The 22871-nt window shown below is 39.5% G+C and overlaps 1 protein-coding gene across 7 annotated transcripts in view; it reads right to left on the reverse strand.

Annotated features, from left to right (window-relative positions):
* TENM3 (teneurin transmembrane protein 3) overlaps positions 1–22871 on the reverse strand; it is a 429049-nt gene that overhangs the window by 196786 nt on the left and 209392 nt on the right. Inside the window, exon 1 of one of the 7 annotated variants that reach the window (XM_060291425.1) lies at positions 16581–16621. The exons of the other annotated variants lie outside the window; for them this stretch is intronic. The gene's annotated coding sequence lies outside the window, so the exon portion shown is untranslated. Of the gene's footprint in view, positions 1–16580; positions 16622–22871 lie in introns of those variants that run through there. 7 annotated transcript variants of the gene reach the window in all.

Below are 22871 nucleotides of genomic sequence, written 5' to 3' on the forward strand. Positions count from 1 at the left end.
AAGAGTACTTTTGTCTCTACTTACTTTAATTAAACTCCCTAAGCTTTAAAGTGAAGTTGAACCTTTTCTTTTTTAAAACAGAAAAATACATCCAGGCGGATTAAGATTTGATTTCTGTCCCCTAATGGTCCTCAAGCATCGTTAGATCCTGTTTAAAGCAACAGAAACAGCCACAGCAAAAACAAACCTCAACAGCATGCAATTTTCTCAAAAGAACCAGGATTTCATCCTCTGCCTTTTCACAGGTAAGTCAGCGCCCAGTGCGCCCCTTCCTTTGCGGCAGGTACCGACTCATTAAATTTGAAATGAGAATTACAACAAAATTATACTAGTATGAATGTTTCAATTAACTTACTTTGTACCGGAGTCCCCTAACAATCTTGCTTTAAAATAAACTAATGTGATTTTAAAAGATCAGGGTAAAGTGTGATCCATGAACATGAGTCCTGATGGTACATTCCTACTGGGGGAAGAGAGTTTCCAAATTTGTGGCCACAACTGACAACACTCCATTGTAGCCAATGTAATGTCACTATTCTTATTCCAAAACACCTTAAAGGAAACCTATTTCTTTTTTTTAAACTTTTTATTTTATATTGGAGTATAGTTGATTAACAATGTTTTGTTAGTTTCAGGTGTACAGAAAAGTGATTCAGTTATACATATACATGTATCTATTCTTCTTCAAATTCTTGGGATTGACATGTACACACTGCTCTATTTAAAGAGGATAACAAACAAGGACCTACTGTATAGCACAGGGAACTCTGCTCAATATTATATATTAACAACCTAAATGTGAAAAGAATTTGAACTTGGAAAACCTGTGTCTTGCCTTCTCACCATGCATTGTTAATCTGCCCAAAATTAGGTTCACCCTTCTCCTCCTATATACCTTGCCCAGCCCAAATCCTCTTTCTCAACCTTTCCATTCTTCCACTGAAATCACCATTTTCTCCTCGAAAATTTGGTGATAGTTTTTTTTTTTTTTTTTTTTTTGCGGTACGCAGGCCTCTCACTGTTGTGGCCTCTCCCGCTGCGGAGCACAGGCTCCGGACGCGCAGGCTCAGCGGCCATGGCTCACGGGCCCAGCCGCTCCGCGGCATGTGGGATCCTCCCAAACCGGGACACGAACCCGTGTCCCCTGCACCGACAGGCGGACTCCCAACCACTGCGCCACCAGGGAAGCCCTGGTGATAGTTTTGACTCTTAGTTCATCATCAAGTTGGTTGTTAGTTCATTCAAACTGTACCTTGGTTTTGTATTTTCCCCTGGATCGCCATTGCGTCACCCTACCTAGACCCTGATTTATCACCCTTCCTCTCCACCTCTCAGTCATTTGATAAAAACCCTTGCCTGTTGACTAGGTATAAGCCCCGTGAAAACCTCTGCGCTGACATCTTTGCCTACTGACTCTCCACTACAGTCTCTCCTGCATACAACTGACAGCTTCATTTTCATAAATTTATTCTTTCTTGACCCAAGAATGGTTCGCTGCTGGCAAGTCACAAGTCCACATTTTATTTACCCAGTAATGTTCAAGGACCGTGGAGATACAGAAGGAGAAGATAAGTTTATTGGCCTAAAGGAGTTGATGCATTTTTTCGAGTTGACACACCTGATGCAGCTAGAACACAAATCTCAGGCGAGTGCAACGAACAAACAAATACATTCGAACTGTCTGAGGAAACGGAAGGGGAAGCATTTGCTTCGTGCAGGGGTTAGTTTCGAAGGCTTCAAACCAACCCCTTCAAACCAAAGTGTAGGCTAACCTTTAGCTAAACTTGAAGGGAGAAGCAAAGATTTAGGAAAGCCAAGGTGTGGGTCACAAGGAAGCCTGTAGAGATCAGTAGTGACACTGGTTTGGAAAAGCAAGAGAGAGAGTTCTGGATAGACCAAGTGGCGACAACTGACGGCTTTAAGTCCAAGCGGGAGAATCTGTACTCGATTTGGGAAGCCATGCAGAGGTCCCTTGGAAGGGAGAGGAGAGAGGCCAGAGGAAGATTATCCTGGATGCTCTTCCAAGGTACAAGGACCTTGTGGCAGCAACCTGGCTGTGAAGTGATGGCCATCTTTTTACGTCTGGAGCTGAGTAGACTCATTGGTAATGGTCATTCACTCACTCCACACGTATTTATTGAGCACCTACCATTGCATGAGGGATACATCAGTTAAAAAAATACTGAGTTAGGTTTTAGCCATGTTGATAATGGTTTAGAAATGTTTACATGTTAGGATATTTTGGTGACATAGATTGTTGAGAAACTGTGAAGATAGTTGAAACTGGAAAAAATAAGTGCTATTATTTATGTGCATGATAACCATAGCTATTGATGTTAATACAAAATATATTCCCCCAATTTATATATTCTCTTCCAGATTCACTAAATTTTCTATGTTGTTAACATCACGGATCCACTTGACGATGACTCCACTGCTACTTCTGAAATTAACTCTTACAGTTTCCTATGTAACTTACTGAATGGTTAGAAATCCCCTTTAGATATTCATTCCTTCATTATAGCAATACTCCAGAAGGGGGTCTTCATTTAAACCCTTAGTATGTTTAGAAAGGCCTCTTGGGCTGTTATCCTACCCAATTCCAAAGAGTAGGACACATTCACCTCCTCCCTCCCTTCCTTCGTTCCACACATATGCAATAAACTCCTCCAATATTTCAGGTACATGCTGGTACTAGTAGTTCGATGATGAGGTAAGTACTCTTCTGCCCTTTTGGAGCTTCCACTGTGTCTGACTCCAAAGTTGTTTTTCCTACTCTACTATACTGCCCTCCCACTCTTGAGTATAGAAACATGCAAAGAGATGAAATATTAGCTGCTAAATAAGAGATGAAATAGCCTCAATTCTGAAAGGTTCACACAAGGCTTTTCTGATAATATAATGCTTGAGTTGTCTCGAGCAATGCCAATTTCAGGCAAAGAACCTACGGGAAACTGGGGAAATGCAAGAGCATGGAGGTGAGGCAGAGTGGAATGAAGCAATAGCTCAGATCAGCTGGAGCATAAAGGGTGTGGGTGGGTGCTGGGGTGGGTGCTGGGGTGGGGCGGGACGGCAGCAAATGAGACAGAAGTGAAGTGGCAAAGACAGGGAGGAGGGAGATGTTGATGGGCTTTGCCTTCTGCACCGACTACAGAACTCTGCATATTGTTGTATTAACAACAGGGAGCTGCTGAATGGTTTTAAGCAAACGAATGACAAGGCCAGAGATGGATTAGTGAAGACTGTTCTGGCAGCAGCTTGGAGGACAGATGTGGAGTGTGTGTGGCTGAGTGGTAGGTGATGAGAGTTAGTATGGATCTGCCGTAAATATCTGTATTGAGTACATAAATGAAAGCCCTGGAAGTGGGGATAGAGATGCAGGGTCAGAGTCAAGAGATAATTAAGAGGTAGAATAAACTGATTACCTTTAGCAACACATTAAATGAAGGGTAGGGTAAAAGAGAGGGACGAGCATAGAATTTTCAAAATATTTTCAGCAATGTCTTTCATCTTTTAAAATCACTTAAAAATCACAAGATTTCATCATATTAACCTTATTCGGCTCTAACCACGCTAATCATTCTGGAAACCGACACAGGACTGGCCTATGTTTCTGTTGAACTGTGGTTACTGAAACAGTTCTTTTTACACACCAGGGTCTGGTGGTGCTTGTATTTGCCTCTTCTTTTAAATTGCAAAATCTGTCTCGGGAACACTCCACGGCACCGGCACCGAGTGAAACTTAATACACATGTCTTTCTAAAGCAAATTCTTTTCTTTTTTTAAATCCCACATTCAAGGTATTTTTCCACACAAGCTACTCACATTAAAAACAGATGAAGAAGCAGAAGGAAAAAGAAACAGACTGGGAGAAAGAATTTGGTATTGACGGGAAACTGAACCTGAATGTTTAAAGCTAAGCTCAGGATGTGGTGGAATGGGGAGAAAGCAAAGTTAACCCAAAGCCCTACAGAGTAAATGTAAAATCTACTGAACAAATACCTTGTATAGTGGATTTTCTGAACACTGTCTGAAACATAGGCCTGAGTGCACTCTGACTTAATTCTGCTTACAGTAATGCTTCATCACACTCTGAAAGGGAGAGTAATCGAACCCAGCCTAAACTCTTCCAGAGGAAATTCAACTCTTGGCCAGAAGAGATAAACAGAAGCAAAAGTAAAGAAAATGGCTATTTTTCAGCTTAGAACCTTACTCTTTTAACTGTTTACTATTCGTGTTTAGAGATGAGAATTTTAGGAGAGAAAGTTCATGTTATTTCTTCCTTTTATATAATGCTCTGTCTAAAAAGGATTTCTTATTTTCTTAAGACAAGTAAATTTATTTTGATTTCCCGATATCCAGAAACATGATACTGGACTCCCCTGGTGGTGTAGTGGTTAGGAATCTGCCGGTCACTGCAGGGGACACGGGTTCGAGCCCTGGTCCGGGAAGATCCCACATCCTGCGGAGCAACTAAGCCCATGCACCACAACTACTGAGCCTGCGCTCTAGAGCCCGTGAGCCAGAACTACTGAGCCCACGCGCCACAACTACTGAAGCCCGCGCGCCTAGAGGCCGTGCTCCACAGCAAGAGAAGCACCGCAATGAGAAGCCCGCGCACCGCAACGAAGAGTAGCCCCCACTCGCCGCAACTAGAGAAAGCTCACGCGTAGCAACGAAGACCCAACGCAGCCAAAAATAATAAATAAAATAAACTTATTTAAAAAAAGAAACATTATACCAAAGCAATGCTTTGCAGAATATTTAAAATAAACTGAAGTGTATATGTATACTTTACATATAAATACTTATGCAAATTAAGAAAATTATAAAGACAGATCAGCTTCAAATTACAGCGTTACATAAAATAAAACAGACTCACAGATATAGAGAACAAACTAGTGGTTACTTGCCTCTCCAGTGGGGAGAGGCAAGATAGGGGTAGGAGATTAAGAGGTACAAACTACTACGTATAAAATAAATAAGCAACAGGATATATTGGACAGCACAGGGAAATATAGCCATTATTTTGTTATACCTTTAAACGGAGTATAATCTATAAAAATACTGAATCACTATGTTGTAGCTCACACTAATATAATATTATAAATCAACTACTCTTCAATAAAAAATTAAAATTAAAAAAAGAGCAAAAGAATTAATAAATATATAATTAGCTTTTGTTACCATTTTTTTTTTCCTGGAAGGGAGCAACAGATAGAATATTAAAAGCTTGTGTTTCTTTAAACCTGAGATCTGCAGAGAGCAAGTGTGCTCTGCCCTTTTCTATAAATAAAATTTCAAAGGAACACAGCCACGCCCACTCGTTTACATTTGACTGCTTCTCTACTACAACAATGGATTAGCACCTCCAGTCCCCATAAAAGCCTCAAATATTTACCACCTGGCCCTCTAAGAAAAAGGTTGCCAATCAGTTGTGTTTTGTTTTGTTTTCTGGTAACTGAAAATTTTATTGAGACAATGCAGATTCCCATGCAGCTTTAAGAAACAATATAGAGATCATCCATGTACCCTTTACTCAATTTCCCCCGGGGATGACATCTTCCAAAATCAATACATCCAGCTTTCTTAGTCAGACTTCCCTAGTTTTATTTGTGTTCCTGGTTGTGTGTGTGTGTGTTCAATACAATTTTACTACATCTTTATGTTGACCAGTTTTAAACAAACATAAACTTGTTTCCTCAGTAATGAGGGCTTTTTCTTATCATTTGTTTAGAAGGTAAAAATTGCAGTTCTAAAAGCAAAAATTAAAAAGTTCGTGTTAGTGTCAAGTTTGGCAGAAGTTGGCAAGATAAAATGGGGTAAAGACAGCCAGATTTAGGGCCTATCTGTAAAGTCATTTTAAAAAAGGAAACATGCTCTGTGTCTGTGAACAGAATAAACCGTTTTGCCATCTGCAATTGCACTGTGAAGATTTTCCTTTTTGAAATAAGTTTTATTGAGAAGCTTACTTTCTTACTACCAAATCTTGTGGGAAGGGAGGGTTACCAGGGCAGTGGCAGGTAGAGAAAGAGAAAAAGGAAGAAAGAATGTAACCAAATTTAGGTGTATTAATAGTTGTTTGTCACTTAAAATTAAAGTTTTATCTATATGAGGCACTTGAAATTATTATCAGAAAGGCAAAAATAATATATTTTACTATGCGTTTGAGTTAAAATACATAATAGCATCTATAAATGGCTCAATGAAATGTTCAGCATTTTAAATAATTCTTTACAGAGTCGCTCGGGAGAATTCATTTGCTTAAAGATGCCTCCTTCATTTCTAAAGCAAGGAACTAATAAAGCACAAGTTTCATAAATACAATTTAGTTGAGAAAGCAATAAATAAATGCATGAAGTAATGCATACCAAATGAAAACAATCCTTAAGTAAATCCTTCCTGTGAATATCCTCTCTGGAATTAAATGGAGAATAAATTAATGAATAAATAAATAATAAATAATAAAGCTGTGGTAAACTGCAATTCTGAAAAGAATAGAAATCTACATGTTACAAGAATCAATTCGACATGACAAGTCATTTTGAACGACTGATAAAAGGCATACGAAAGAATGTAAATTTCTAGCCTCACATAACCAAACTGAACTGTCAAGTTTGTTGTAATAAAAAATACAAATTTTTTGTATTTGTATAAATTGTGAGAAAGCATTTCAAGTCATAAATGGAGAAGGAAGCATGTTCAAAACTACGTCTGTTTGTGAATTAAAATACTTTTCTGTGCTTGAAGCGGAAAATATATTGAGCTAAAGGTCCTTAAGAAGAATTCATTTTAGTTGTTATTTTATTATAGTTAATCTATTTTTATTACTGAAAAACAAGATGTTTTCAGCTCTAAAAAATAAGGAGTAATAATGACAAATGTGAAAAGAGTTTCTGCTTAAGTACAATCATTTCAATGATGTGTGAAATATGAATCTCAATATTTTTCCTTATTAATAAATAAAACATTATAACATTTGGTACTATCTGGAAGTAAACTATAAATAAACTTTCTTTTAAATATTAAATCACACAAACAATTCAATTCTGATATAAAGCTTCAGCACTCCTTTTCCTCTGTTTCTCTAGTACCCATCTCAAACCCTTGAGAAAAATCTTCAGAAATTTTAACAAATACACTGTGTTGAAGTCATAAATATTTATGGCATTCATTCGATATGGAAAACTAGGCTAAAACACAAATATACTGGATTTTCACTATTTCTTTTCTCTTTTATTATATCCCTGTTTCTTTTTACAAACAATTGTTTCTGATGGTGTCAAACAAAACTTCATCATTACTGTACTATTGCGATGCTCTCCTAAAAATATTATCGAGAGACTTGATTCCCACGTCAAAAAGCTTACTTAAACCTTTATTCAGAGGCATATACTTGAAAACTTGTCAAAACGCTTTGCAGGAATTTCTTCAAAATGTTTTAAATTGATTTGATACATTATGTTGTAAATATCAGAAAAGTGTTTAGTTCATGTGAGTGTAACACACATTACTGGCTATACAGTTGACCCCTGAACAACGGCTTTGAACCACTTGGGTCCACTTATATGCATATATTTTCCAGCAGTAAATACTACAGTACTCCATGGTCAGTGGTTACTGAATCCGTGGATGTGTAGGAACTGCAGACACAGACCATAAATTATAACTCGGACTAACCCCCCCCACCTTGTGCAAGGGTCAACGGTGTTCCAAAATATCTCATCATGCAGGCGAGTCCTGCCACTCGAATCTCAACAGTACGGAGGTGCACAAACTAAGCAATGTCTTGGGAGTCTGGTCAACTTGGCTTGAGGCTCTGAGTCTCATGTTTCTAATGTAGAAAATGTGGACTAATAGCTACTACCTCTTGAGGTTCAAGAAGAATGAAATTCAATGAAATAATACCTGGCACAATTTGTAACTGATAGAAGATGATCAGTAAATGATACTTTTTTTTAAAAAAATGACTGTCTGACTTAAGCAGAATCGGCAAAGCCATGCCTTAGAGAAGGGCTATACGAAGCCCTCATTACTTCCCTTCCCATCCCTGCACGCCCACCCGCGGTCTATGACCTTAACAGCTACTATTAATATATATGGCACTCTTGGGCACCAATAAGGCCGTACAAATTTCTCAAAATCCTGAATCAGGCAGTTACCAACAATGAGTTTAACTTAGTACGTGAATGTAAGCCTCTTGATCAAACCTAGGGCAACTGTTTCTACCGTCTTAAAGCCACTAAAATAAGTTTCCTGAAGCTGAATACTTCTAATTTTGTTTTTTCTACTTAGTTCTAAATAGAAGTGATTGAAATATCAGTTTGAAATATCAATTTGGTAAAATTCAGGAAGAGACAGGACACTGAAAATAGGTACACCCATCTGAAAATAAGTAAGGTCTCTCAACATTGACAATGTCATTAAGGTCAACTCTACTGCTGGATTTATTCACGGGCATTGTGATTCTGAAGATACTAATTTACTAATTAAACGCAGACCTGTGCCCAAGATTACCTATATAGTGCTGTAATAAGTGACTCGGTGCACTAAAGTATTGTACTGCTGTCTTTGGCATTTAAATATATGCTCCTCCAGACTGACAGCTACTTATGTGGGGCTGAAAAGACCAACTGGATAGATAAACAAACTGTCTTTACAACAATGTTCTCCTTTTAAGACTAATCTTTGGTTTATGGCTGTTTATAAAATATGCTGTTGTGTGCAAGCCTGCCGCTCACTCCACGGTCCAGAGTCTTTGTTTTCAAACGGGTCATATCATTCCCAGTTGCTGTGTGCCAGAACGACCTTTGGTTTTGGTTTCATAGCAATTTATACTGATGTCATACTGTTTGAAATTTTGCAGTCTTGTGTGTTAATTATATACATCAGAAGAAAACACTCATTCTTAAAATGCTCATACCAATGGTTTCTTATATGGTTACTTTTCAGTGGAAGTTTACATTGTCTGAAACATAGACCATATCACCAAAATATATCAATATTACCAGGAAAATCCAACCCGTATAACCAGAAGTCTCAGTTAACTGGAATTTTTCCTATCCTTCAAATTTTAAAAGAGAAGAAAATGCAAAGAAAACAACGTATGATTTCTAAATATGAAAAAAAAAACCATGTATAGGACCTGTCCTTTTTATAACACAGATTCATCTCCACAGCCTAAGATAGGAAACACAGCAACAGTTGTTACTTATTTAGCGTTTACTACGGCGCTCTCCTTTACACATATTTATTGGGAGCTGTTTGTACAAAATGGCACAGATTTTGTAATCCTGCACTTACTTAAGAATCATTCACTTCCAAATGAACCCTGCCATTTCTGATTATTGTATTCCTGGCTAGTCTGTCAGTTCTTGTAGCAAACTGTAACTACGGTATACAGCATTCTCGCAATGTGACTCAGAGTAAGCACACCCGTCACTACTTATAGAACCCAAACTATCATTTGTTCACTGGCCCTTCCCGAAGTTTTAAATCATTTAGAACCACCGCTGGTATGGGTCTAAATCCTGGTTCTACTACTTTCTAGCTGACTGATCTTTGACAAAGTTAGTAACCTCTCTGGGTCTTAATTTCTTTCATGTTTGCAGACATTAAAGTCAAGGGCCTGAAACTCAAGATGTGGTATTACCCTCTTTCTTCCTAAACCCCTAACAAATCTGCTTCTTTTTTCCTGTGTTTCCTCTAAGGTGGTCTATAGCATCCCATCCCAACCAATATTATCCAAATCGGGCATTTTAGAGCAATCTCTGATGTGTCTCGCTCCGTAATCCCTGCCCCACCAAATGTAAGCACTGACCCTGGCGCATCATTTCTATCCTGAGAAACCTCTCTTGGGCTTTAACGCTCCCGTTCCCCTCCTGCCACTGCACGAGTCCAGAACTTCATTAGCTTTGGCCTCGACTATGGCAATGAGTTTAACTTCTCTCCACGCTTCAAGGCTAACACTGTCCAAAGAAATATAATGTGAGTTATATATATTGAATATATATAATTAAAAATTTTCTAGTAATCAAATTAAAGAAAGCAAAAAGAAACAAGAAGTTAATTTTAATAATACATTCTGTTCAACGCAATATATTCTACCTGCACTTTCTCTGTCTACTAAGTTGCCACTTTACTCTTTGAGGCAAAGTTCAAACCTCACCTCTCCTGAGAAGAGTTCCAGAAAGACACAAATACCCTAGGCTCCAATTTTCTCCCTGACTTCCCAAGTAGCAGCTATCAAATTTATTCACCCTTCATCACAACACCACGCTGACTGCTTCCACAGCAGCTCGGTCACACCGTCTGCTCCAGCCCGGCCCTCACTTCTGCTCACGAATACTTTTGTTTTCTCTTGTTAATTTCCTGTCACATTCCTTAAAGTGGCTGCTCTAAGCTTCTTCTAATCTTCCACTCAGATCACTCAAGCATGAAGCTCAGGAAATGACTGAGGTGTCTTACTTTTCTAAGATTTGAGCCATGGCATTTGAGTTCCCGCATTTCCCTTCCTGTTTATCTCAGAATCTCGCAATATATGCTCAGACATTTTTATGACGTATGTTTCTATTGAGGTATAATTAACACACAATGTAGTGCACAGATCTTAAGTGTGCAGTTCCATGAGTCTGGCGACTGTGTACACCCATCTACCATCACCCAAAACAAGATATATTTAAGTATGTGAATTTTTTTTTTTTTTTTTGGTGAGGCTTAAACAACAGCAGCTTATTTTCTCATAGTTAGAGAGGCTGGAAGTCCAAAGTCATGGTGTCAGCAGAACTGATTTTTTTCTGAGGGCCTCTCTCCTGGGCTTGGCTTATAGATGGCTATCTTCTTCTGGGTGCAAAACAAGACAGTGAACATCTTCTTCACCCAGAAAGTTTCCTTGGGCCCCTTTCCAGATAATTCTCTTCCTCTTCCCCTAACCCTCCACCCAAGGCAGCCACTCTCTGATGTCTGGCATCATATATAGATAGTGTGTGTGTTCTTGGGTTTTATATATCTGTGTAATTGGAATCATACAGTATGTTCTCTGTCACATCTGGCCTCTTTTGCTTAATGGGATGTTTCTGAGATGCATTTAAAGTGTCGTGAATAGCAGTGGTTTATTCTTTTTTATACCATTAACCAATTCTGTTGATGGACATTAAAGCTGCTTCCAATTTTAGGTTTTTATGAATGAGGCTGCATATAAATATTTTTGTATGAGTCTTTTTTAACACATGTTTTCATATCTTTTTGGTTAAGTATCTAAGGGTGCAATGACTGGGTCATAGGCCAGATGTTTAACTTTAGAAACAGCCATCAAACAGTTCTCCAGGGGGTTTGGACCAAACTAACTGCTCATCAGCAGCGCATGCGAGCTCCGGCATTACCTTCTGCCCGACATTTGGTGTTGTTAGTGTCTTTGATTTTAGTCCGGGCTGGAGGGTACGGGTGCTCGGCCTTTCTTGATCTTCTTAAGGCCCTCCCCACAGCTTCAAGGAAAAGGCTGCCCTGCTCGTTCCCACTCTTTTCTCCTTCTGGATCTAAGCCTCGTCAGCCTCCTTGCACTTCCCTCTCCATTCATTATTCCCGCTCCCCTGCAGCTTCCCGTGTTCTTCCTCCCCGGATCCTTGCATTCCAACTCCCTGTGCTGAGCTTAAAACACGGTGACCAGTAAGGAAGAGCCAATCCAGGCGAGAAATGAGGGTGGCTTATATGAGTGCAACATGGCAGACGTGTGAAAAGTGGTCAATTCTGAACATCCTTTGCAGGTAGAGCTGACAGGATTTGCTGATGGAGATGGTGCACGTGTCTCCCCTAACTGCACCTATAGCCCTATTGTCTTTTCAAGCACTACTGCTTACTTCTAAAACTCAATAAGACAACACTGAATTCATATCATTCCCTTAAAACCAATTCCCCAACATCACTAGCTCTTTTGATTCAATTCATTCTCTCAAGAAGTATTTCTGAGTTGTTCCTGTGTATGTGTCAGGTGCCGTTCTGGCCATTTGGGTTTTACCTCTGTGAACAAAACAGAGTAAACCTCTGTCTTTTTGAGGGTTCCATTCTTCTGTGGGAAGGCAGCAAATAATAAATATAATTGCAAGGTAAAGCATATGGTAACTTAGAAGGCAATAAGTGCTTTAGAAAACAAAGAGTAAACTAGGGTAGGATGTCGGGTTAGCCTCATTGAGCAAAGGCTGAATGAAGGAGATGAGAGAGTTCAACAGGGAGAACTCTGGTTGAAGGGTTCCAAAGAAGGACGAACTAGGACAAAGGCATGCCTGGTGTACCCCAGGACCAGAAAGGAGGGTCAACGAGCCCAGAGAGGTGCAACCACGGGGGCAGCGGAGCAGGAGAGGGGCTCAGTGACAGCAGGAGCCAGACCACATGGGACGGTGCAAACCCTTAGCAAGATGAGCCCTTACTCCGAGCGAAAGAGGGAGTGAAAGAGGGAGCTGGGGAGCGCTGTGAGGCGATAAGTTACATTTTAAAAGAATCACTCAGGCCACTGTCTTGACTACAGATAGGGAGGCGGTGCCAAGGGACCCCCTGCAGATAGAATCTTCTGCAGAATCCAGGTGAGAGATGATGGCGACTAACACGTTAGCCGTAGAGACGATAGGAGAGTGTTGGATTCTGATCCTAGGTTGACTATAGAGCCAACCTACTCAAAATTTTAACTTACAAGTCATTCCATCACACAAAAAGGGAAAAATCTTTAAAAGCAACCTCCACTTTAAGCTCTACTACCAAAAATTAGACTTTAAGGGCACAGACTAGATTGTGTCTCTTATACTTACCGCTTTATTTAGAAGTTATTATTTTATTTCCCTTCCCACATACCCTTTGTGGTATGAAGTAAGGTATGCTTTATTTCTCTTATACATCTTTAGGGGAAAAAACACCCCTTTCCTCACGGTAAAGAAGAATATGGTCTTTCTAAGTCTTAAAATATGTCACAGTATATACCAATAAATTTAATTTTGAAAGTAGTGAAATATGATAGAAAAGAACAGTGTCCAGGTAAGCAGTTTATTGTACACCTGCTATAAAGGGAGCTCAAAAAAACATTCTGACATCCACTATTTTAGAAAAACAGCTTTAGATCCAAAATTTGGTAACTGTGCAGAATGAAAGCGTATTCCAGACAGAATATGTCATCTTTGCCACTCTACATTGGTAGTCAATGGAAAGGCTACCTACAAACGGAGAGCACCCCCTTGGCCGAATTCAAGGGCTCATGGGCTAGCTGTATAGTCTGCCAGTTTGACTCAGTACATTATGGTCTGGGAGAAAGAAACAATAAACACAACACCAGCATGATAATTCAGTGCTGTGATCTATTTGGAAGTAGTTGAGATGCGATTTTCATCTTCAATCATTCATACCATGCTTCCTGGAAGGGCCAACGTTCTCTGCATTGGCTTCATTTTGGTCATTTCCTGAGCTGGGTGTTATGCCAGGTTAAGACTTTATTCCATGGTTACAGAAAGTCAGGAAGCACAACAGGGAGAAAACCTTCCATGTAATTAAAGCCTTTGATTGGGATGCACAGCTCCGGGCAAACGTGTTTCTGACAACGCGAGCAAATCATGCTGCAGACAGAGAATCTGTCCGCTTCCCTGAATCTGTTTTTCACTGACTCCAGAGATCATATGGGCACTGAAACATCGCTGACTCAGCAACAGAAGTGACAAAAGCAATCATGTACAAAGGCCAGGGAAAGAGGCCCCGGGGAATCTTAGCACCCACCAGAGGAACACACAACTGGTAGCAGAGGTTATTCTCAGAGGCATGATGAAATCAGAGAAAGACACCCTGTCTGACCTTTTATAGAACATTTCAGAAGCAGAACAATCAAATGAGGAATGCTTTCCATAACAATGGTGTACAGAGTAAAGGAGTGCCTTTGATCAGAGTGGTGGAACTAGGTAACTGAATCGCCTACCAGCGATTGAAATATGCAGTAATTAAGGGGCCCTTCAAGTTTACTTCAACAGCTGGTCTTAAGTTGAAAAAGGAGACAGAATTCAATCTTACGTGCTAATGATTATTTAACAGATGTGAAAATCCCACTGTTCTCTCTTCCTTCCTTCTTAAGGAATGCCAAGAAGAATTTTCTTTAAAGCGGAATACTCTAGATGTTTAATCCATTTATGTATGGAAGCAGGAAATGTGTTTTCCAAGTGTTTTACTTAAGAGAGTAATCTGGATGCCTAAAAGGGCACTATAAAAATAGACACTGATTTAAGACGGAAAGTTTGAAAACATACTGATAGTGGCAATTGGTATGAGGGACACGGATTTCAAAGATGCATAACATTTTAAAACCATTTTCTCAGACATTTGACTTTATCCTTTTCTTTTAAAGATTCTATTGTTGAATAACTAACATAGTTGCAACACTCCATTAAATATTTACAGAGAATCTGAAATAGCTGCCTCTGAATAATAATTGTTAAGAAATTCAACTACCGAAAATTCTTCATTATTTGTGATAACTGGGTGTGGATATGATTTAAAGTCACATATAATTTAGTGTGTAGCCTCGATCTTCATAGCCTATACACCTTTACCAGAGAAGAATTGACTGACTTACTACTTTCTCAGCTTTTTTGGTTTTATCATCTTGGAGGTTAAAAAAAAAAGTCTATAGACAGCAGGATAAACAAAAGTAGGTAGTAATCAAGACTGATTTCATCAGGAATGTCTCTTTTAATTCTGTTCTATTCCTGTATATGTGTGCTTTATAAATTGTGTAATTGAGTATCTTTACTAATGATATAAGTGAACATACTAATAAAGGCGTATTGCTCCATCCTAGTGACGGACTAATTACATACGAACACTAATGAATACTGGAACTTTTCACACACTGTGGGGAAAAACTCAAACGGAACGGTAAACGTTTCAAATATAGGAGATAAATAAGATGACACATATTCATTTAAGGTATTTATACTGTAATGCTGGAGGCTGTTGAAAAACAAAAGAGACAAAACCAAAGAGACGGAACAAACTCACAGATTTAAAAATACCTTGGCAGAGACATATTTGACATTTCTGTGAAGCTAAAAGAAGAGAGAAACAGATGTTACATCATTGCAGGAGTTACTACAGACCACCTACCAGATGGAGGATATGTATTGAGGCTTCCTTTACAGATTATAAAACTGGAACCAAAGCAATACTGTGATGACGGGGCATTTTAACCATTCATTAAGTCAGGAAACAAATAGGTGTTGAATGCTTGCTGTGTGTCAAGAATTGTTGTAGTCTCAGAGATACATTAATGAATAAAACAAGGAAGGAACTGGGGATGCCCAGCCTGGTGAAGAGAAGAATTGAGGTGGGAAGACAGACATTCTTATTTTTGTGGAACGACTGTCACTTAAAAGAAAGAATGGACTCATTTTAACGGAAGTTAAAGGGAGGCCTTCGGTAGAGCAATAAGAAGGAACTTCCCAGCTCTTTAAGCTGGCTAAACATAGGACAAGCTGCCTCAGCTAATCCCTTACCCACCAGTTCAAGGCAAGGCTGGAAAATCATGTGCCCGGGATCCTTCAGAAGAGATTCCTGAACTATGTGAGGCTCTTTCAATTCTAAGGCCCTGAGGATTATATGATCCAAGCAATATTTTAGCAAAATTAATTGGTGTGAAGCATGTACTGGAGAGAATAAATAGCAGCAGGGAGGGATACGGCAGTCATTGAAATATGACACCATTAAGACCAGGATGAAGGAGATATCTCTGGAAATGAAAGGATGGACACAAACTTTTTCAATGGAGAGGTCAATCAAAAAGTAACCTTGGAAATGCTTTTTAACCAATAAGGGCTTAGAGAAACACTCGGCATTATTATGACATTTTTAATAGCTTCTTTCCCAGCACATGCCTTACACACTGAAGACGTTCATCACATGCTTGCCTCCCATTTTTCTTCCTTGTCCTAGATCAAAGGTACATATGAAACTTATGCAAGTGGTTAATTTTTTATTTAAAATGGATTATTATTATTTTTAAATATTATAGAATTATATAAAGTAATTTCTTTCCCCTCTTTAATAGTAAGTTCTAAAGATAACCAGTTAGGGGCTTCCCTGGCAGTCCAGTGGTTAAGACTTCGCCTTCCAATGCAGGGGCTGTGAGTTCAATCCCTGGTTGGGGAGCTACAATCCCACATGCCTCGCAGCCAGAAGAGCAAAACATAAAAACAGAAGTAATATTGTAACAAATTCAATAAAGACTTTAAAAACGCTCCACATCAAAAACAATCTTAAAAAATAATAAAGATACCAGCTGTACCGGAGTAATATTTTGCAATATTAATCAAGGTTCCTAACCATCAACACCATTGACTTTTTCTCTTGTGTCTTTCTCCACATCCTAGGAGCACACAGTACCTTAGGAAAAAGTTGTTAACACAGAAGCAGAATATAAATAAATAAACTCTTGATCTTTGAGTTTCAACAGCTTAGACTTATGCAAGAAACAGAAAGGTTCCAGAAGAATTCTTGAGTATTCAGAGAGTTTTTCTAGCACCCACCCTTCCCAACCCTAGCACTTGACTACTAATGCCTACCTGGAGTAGAAGAAAAATAGGCGAAGGGTTGCTTGTGTCGAGAAGGCACTCTGCTCAATGCTGGCCCCTTCCAAGTTGGATACAATAACAGGAACAAACGATGGATCCAAGAGCAGCAAAATTTCACCCTTTCCCCAGCATGGCGAAGTAGGATAAGACTAAGGATGGATGGGTAGGGCATTTAGGCAGATGAGACAACTTCAAAGAGACAATAGATTCTGGCCCCCAAGCCTCCCCACACCTAGTGTATCCTAACGGGGCAGCCATACACTTTCTGTACATCGAAGGGTCATGGAAATCCCTGAGAGAGCGCTAGCATTTTAAAGGTCTTGTGGTTAGTATGGACTTATGAGGCCACAGTGATTGTAACAAACTCATAAACAAAGGTACTGATAGGTTTCAATGTGCAAAGCGTGAAAGAAGACCAGATGTTTCTTACTGTCTTGGTTAGCTCAGACTATGATAAGAAAATGCCACACACTGGGTGGCTTAAACACCAGACAATTGTTTCTCGTAGTTCCGGAGACTGGAAGTCCAAGACCAAGGTGCCAGCCAATTTGGTTCCTGAAGAAGGCCCTCCTCCTGGCTGGCAGGTGGTCACCTGTGTTCCTACATGGTGGAGAGGGTGTCCTGGTGTCTCTTCTCCTTCTTAAAAGGGCCTTAATTCCACTATGCGGGCCTCACACCCTAACCGCATCTAAAACTAATTATCTCCCCAAAGGTCCTACCTCCAAATACCATGACATTGCGGGTTAGGGCTTCAACATGGGAATTCTGGGTGAATGTAATTCAGTCCACAGCATTTTGCTCCTGCCCCCCATTCACGTCTTTCTCGCATCCAAAAATACGTTCATTCCACCCCAACAGCCTCAAAAATCTTAACTGCTCTAGCATCAATTCTGAAGTCTAACCTTTCATTTAAAATCAGCTAAAGCAGGAGCCTGGTGCAGCGTCTCCGCACACGGCCTGTCGCCTCCATCCTGAATTGCGGTGTCTCGCACGGCGCTTCTGCTCATGGTGTGAGGTGCTGGCACAGCCACATTACATAAAGAACTCTGGTCTGAAAGGCTGGGTGAAAGTCTTTGCACGCAGCACCCTAGGAGCAAGTAAAACTAGACTGTGCACACAGGAAAAAAAGTTAAAACTCAGTATCTTCGGGCCTGAACCAGGATGGCGGAGTAGAAGGATGTGCTCTCACTCCCTCTTGCGAGAACACCAGAATCACAACCAGCTGCTGGACAATCGTCAACAGGAAGACACTGGAACTCACCAAAAAAGATACCCCACATCCAAAGACAAAGGAGAAGTCACAATGAGACGGTAGGGGGGGCGCAATCACAGTAAAATCAAATCCCATAACTGGTGGGTGGGTGACTCACAGACTGGAGAACACTTATACCACAGAAGTCCACCCACTAGAGTGAAGGTTCTGAGCCCCACGTCAGGCTTCCGAAGCTGGGGGTCCGGAAGGAGGAGGAATTCCTAGAGAATCAGACTTTGAAGGCTAGTGAGATTTGATTGCAGGACTTTGACAGGACTGGGGAAAACAGAGACTCCACTCTTGGAGGGCACACACAAAGTAGTGTCTGCATCAGGACCCAGGGAAAGGAGCAGTGACCACAGGGGAGACTGAACCAGGCCTACCTGCTAGTGTTGGAAGGTCTCCTGCAGAGGAAGGGGTGGCTGTGTGTCACTGTGAGGACAAGGACACTGGCAGCAGAGGTTCTGGGAACTCCTCCTTGGTGAGAGCCCTCCCAGAGTCTGCCATTAGCCCCACCAAAGAGCCCAGGTAGGCTCCAGTGTTGGGTCGCCTTAGGCCAACCAACCAACAGGGAGGGAACCCAGCCCCACCCATCAGCAGACAAGCAGATTAAAGTTTTACTGACCTCTGCCCACCAGAGCAACACCCAGCTCTACCCACCACCAGTCCCTCCCATCAAGCCTCTTAGATAGCCTCATCCACCGGAGGGCAGACAGCAGAAGCAGGAAGTACGACAGTCCGGCAGCCTGTGGAACAAAAACCACATTCACAGAAAGAGAGACAAGATGAAAAGGCAAAAGGTTATGTACCAGATGAAGGAACAAGATAAAACCACAGAAAAACAACTAAATGAAGTGGAGATAGGCAACCTTCCAGAAAAAGAACCTAGAATAATGATAGTGAAGATGATCCAGGACCTTGGAAAAAGAATAGAGGCAAAGATTGAGAAGATGCAAGAAATGTTTAACAAAGACCTAGAAGGATTAAAAAACAAACAAACAGAGATGAACAATACAGTAACTGAAATGAAAACTACACTAGAAGGAATCAATAGCAGAATAACTGAGGCAGAAGAACGGATAAGGGACCTGGAAGACAGAATGGTGGAATTCACTGCTGCAGAACAGAATAAAGAACAAAGAATGAAAAGAAATGAAGACAGCCTAAGAGACCTCTGGGACAACATTAAACGCAACAACATTCGCATTGCAGGGGTCCCAGAAGGAGAAGAGAGAGAAAAGACCAGAGAAAATATTTGAAGAGATTATAGTTGAAAACTTCCCTAACATGGGAAAGGAAATAGCCACCCAAGTCCAGGAAGCGCAGAGAGTCCCACACAGGATAAACCCAAGGAGAAACATGCCGTGACACATAGTAAACAAACTGGCAAAAATTAAAGACAAAGAAAAATTATTGAAAGCAGCAAGGGAAAAACGACAAATAACATACAAGGGAACTCCCATAAGGTTAACAGCTGACTTCTCAGCAGAAACTCTGCAAGCCAGAAGGGAGTGGCATGATATACTTAAAGTGATGAAAGGGAAGAACCTACAACCAAGATTACTCTACCCGGCAAGGATCTCATTCAGATTTGACGGAGAAATCAAAAGCTTTCCAGACAAGCCAAAGCTAAGAGAATTCAGCACCACCAAACCAGCTCTACAACAAATGCTAAAGGAACTTCTCTAAGTGGGAAACACATGAGAAGAAAAGGACCTACAAAAACAAACCCAAAATAATTAAGAAAATGGCCACAGGAACATACATATCGATAATTACCTTAAACATGAATGGATTAAATGCTCCAACCGAAAGACATAGGCTTGCTGAATGGATACAAAAACAAGACCCATATATATGTTGTCTACAAGAGACCCACTTCAGACATAGGGGCACATACAGACTGAAAGTGAGGGGATGGAAAAAGATATTACATGCAAATGGAAATCAAAAGAAAGCTGGAGTAGCTATACTCATATCAGACAAAATAGAGTTTAAAATGAAGGATGTTACAAGAGACAAGGAAGGACATTACATAATGATCAAGGGATCAATCCAAGAATAAGATATAACAATTATAAATACATATGCACCCAACATAGGAGCACCTCAATACATAAGGCAACTAATAAGAGCTATAAAAGAGGAAATCAACAGTAACACGGTAACAGTGGGGGACTTTAACACCTCACTTACACCAATGGACAGACCATCCAACATGAACATAAATAAGGCAACAGAAGCTTTAAATGACACAACAGACCAGATAGATTTAATTGATATTTATAGGACATTCCATCCAAAAACAGCAAATTACACTTTCTTCTCAAGTACACAAGGAACATTCTCCAGGATAGATCACATCTTGGGTCACAAATCAAACCTCAGTAAATTTAAGAAAATTGAAATCATATCAAGCATCTTTTCTGACCACAACGCTATGAGATTAGAAATGAATTACACAGAAAAAAAACGTAAAAAACACAAACACATGGAGGCTAAACAATACGTTACTAAATAACCAAGAGATCACTGGAGAAATCAAAGAGGAAATCAAAAAATACCTACAGACAAATTACAATGAGAACACGATGAACTAAAACCTATGGGATGCAGCAAAAGCAGTTCTAAGAGGGAAGTTTATAGCTATACAAGACTACCTGAACAAACAAGAAGAATCTCAAATGAACAATCTAACCTTACACCTAAAGGAACTAGAGAAGGAAGAACAAACAAAACCCAAAGTTAGCAGAAGGAAAGAAATCATAAAGATCAGAGCAGAAATAAATGAAATAGAAACAAAACAATAGGAAAGATTAAAAAAACTAAAAGCTGGCTCTTTGAGAAGATAAACAAAATTGATAAACCATTAGCCAGACTCATCAAGAAAAAGAGGGAGAGGATTCAAATCAATAAAATTAGAAATGATAAAGGAGAAGTTACAACAGACACTGCAGAAATACAAAGCATCCTAAGAGACTACTAAAAGCAGCTCTATGCCAATAAAATGGACAACCTGGAAGAAATGGACAAATTCTTAGAAAGGTATAACCTTCCAAGACTGCACCAGGTAGAGACAGAAAATATGAACAGACAAAAAAAAAAAAAAAAAAAAGAAAAGAAAATATGAACAGACCAATCACAAGTAATGAAATTGAAACTGTGATTAAAAATCTTCCAACAAACAAAAGTCCAGGACCCGATGGCTTCACAGGTGAATTCTGTCAAACATTTAGAGAAGAGCCAACACCCATCCTTCTGAAACTCTTCCAAAAATTTGCAGAGGAAAGAACACTCCCAAACTCACTCTATGAGGCCACCATCACCCTGATACCAAAACCAGACAAAGATACTACAAAAAAGAAAATTACAGACTAATATCACTGATGAATATAGATGCAAAAATCCTCAACAAAATACTAGCAAACAGAATCCAACAACACATTAAAAGGACCATACACCATGATCAAGTGATATTTATCCCAGGGATGCAATGATTCTTCAATAGACACAAATCAATCAATGTGATACACCATATTAACAAACTGAAGAATAAAAACCATATGATTATCTCAATAGATGCAGAAAAAGCTTTTGACAAAATTCAACACCCATTTATGATAAAAACTCTCCAGAAAGTGGGCATAGAGGGAACCTACCTCAACATAATAAAGGCCATATACAACAGACTCACAGCAACCATCATTCTCAATGGTGAAAAACTGAAAGCATTTCCTCTAAGATCAGGAACAAGACAAGGACATCCACTCTCACCACTATTTTTCAACATAGTTTTGGAAGTCCTAGCCATGGCAATCAGAGAAGAAAAAGAAATAACAGGAATACAAATTGGAAAAGAAGAAGTAAAACTGTCACTGTTTGCAGATGACATGATACTATACACAGAGAATCCTAAAGATGCCACCAGAAAACTACTAGAGCTAATCAATGAATTTGGTAAAGTTGCAGGATACAAAATTAATGCACAGAAATCTCTTGCATTCTTACACACTAATGATGAAAAATTTGAAAGAGGAATTAAGGAAACACTCCCATTTAGCACTGCAACAAAAAGAATAAAATACCTAGGAATAAACCTACCTAGGGAGACAAAACACCTGTATGCAGAAAACTGTGAGACACTGATGAAAGAAATTAAAGATGATACCAACAGGTGGAGAGATATACCATGTTCTTGGACTGGAAGAATCAATACTGTGAAAATGACTATACTACCCAAAGTAATCTACAGATTCAATGCAATCCCTATCAAATTACCAATGGCATTTTTTACAGAACTAGAACAAAAAATCTTAAAATCTGTATGGAGACACAAAAGACCCAGAATAGCCAAAGCAGTCTTGAGGGGAAAAAACGGAGCTGGAGGAATCAGACTCCCTGACTTCAGACTATACTACAAAGCTACCGTAATCACGACAATATGGTACTGGCACAAAAACAGAAACACAGATCAGCGGAACAGGATAGAAAGCCCAGAAGTAAACCCACGCACCTATGGTCAACTAGTCTATGCCAAAGGAGGCAAGGATATACAATGGAGAAAAGACAGTCTCTTCAATAAGTGGTGCTGGGAAAACTGGACAGCTACATGTAAAAGAATGAAATTAGAGCACTTCCTAACACCATACACAAAAATAAACTCAAAATGGATTCAAGACCTAAATGTAAGACTGGATACTATAAAACTCTTAGAGGAAAACATAGGAAGCACAGTCTTTGACATAAATCACAGCAAGATCTTTTTTGATCCACCTCCTAGAGTAATGGAAATAAAAACAAAAATAAACAAATGGGACCTAATGAAACTTAAAAGCTTTTGTACAGAAAAGGAAACCATAAACAAGACGAAAAGACAACCCTCAGAATGGGAGGAAATATTTGCAAATGAATCAATGGACAAAGGATTAATCTCCAAAATATATAAACATCTCATGCAGCTCAATATTAAAAAAACAAACAACTCGATCCAAAAATAAGCAGAAGGCCTAAATAGACATTTCTCCAAAGAA

The sequence above is a fragment of the Globicephala melas genome, chromosome 21 (genome assembly GCF_963455315.2).
Source record: "Globicephala melas chromosome 21, mGloMel1.2, whole genome shotgun sequence".
Classification (NCBI taxonomy): Eukaryota; Metazoa; Chordata; class Mammalia; order Artiodactyla; family Delphinidae; genus Globicephala; species Globicephala melas.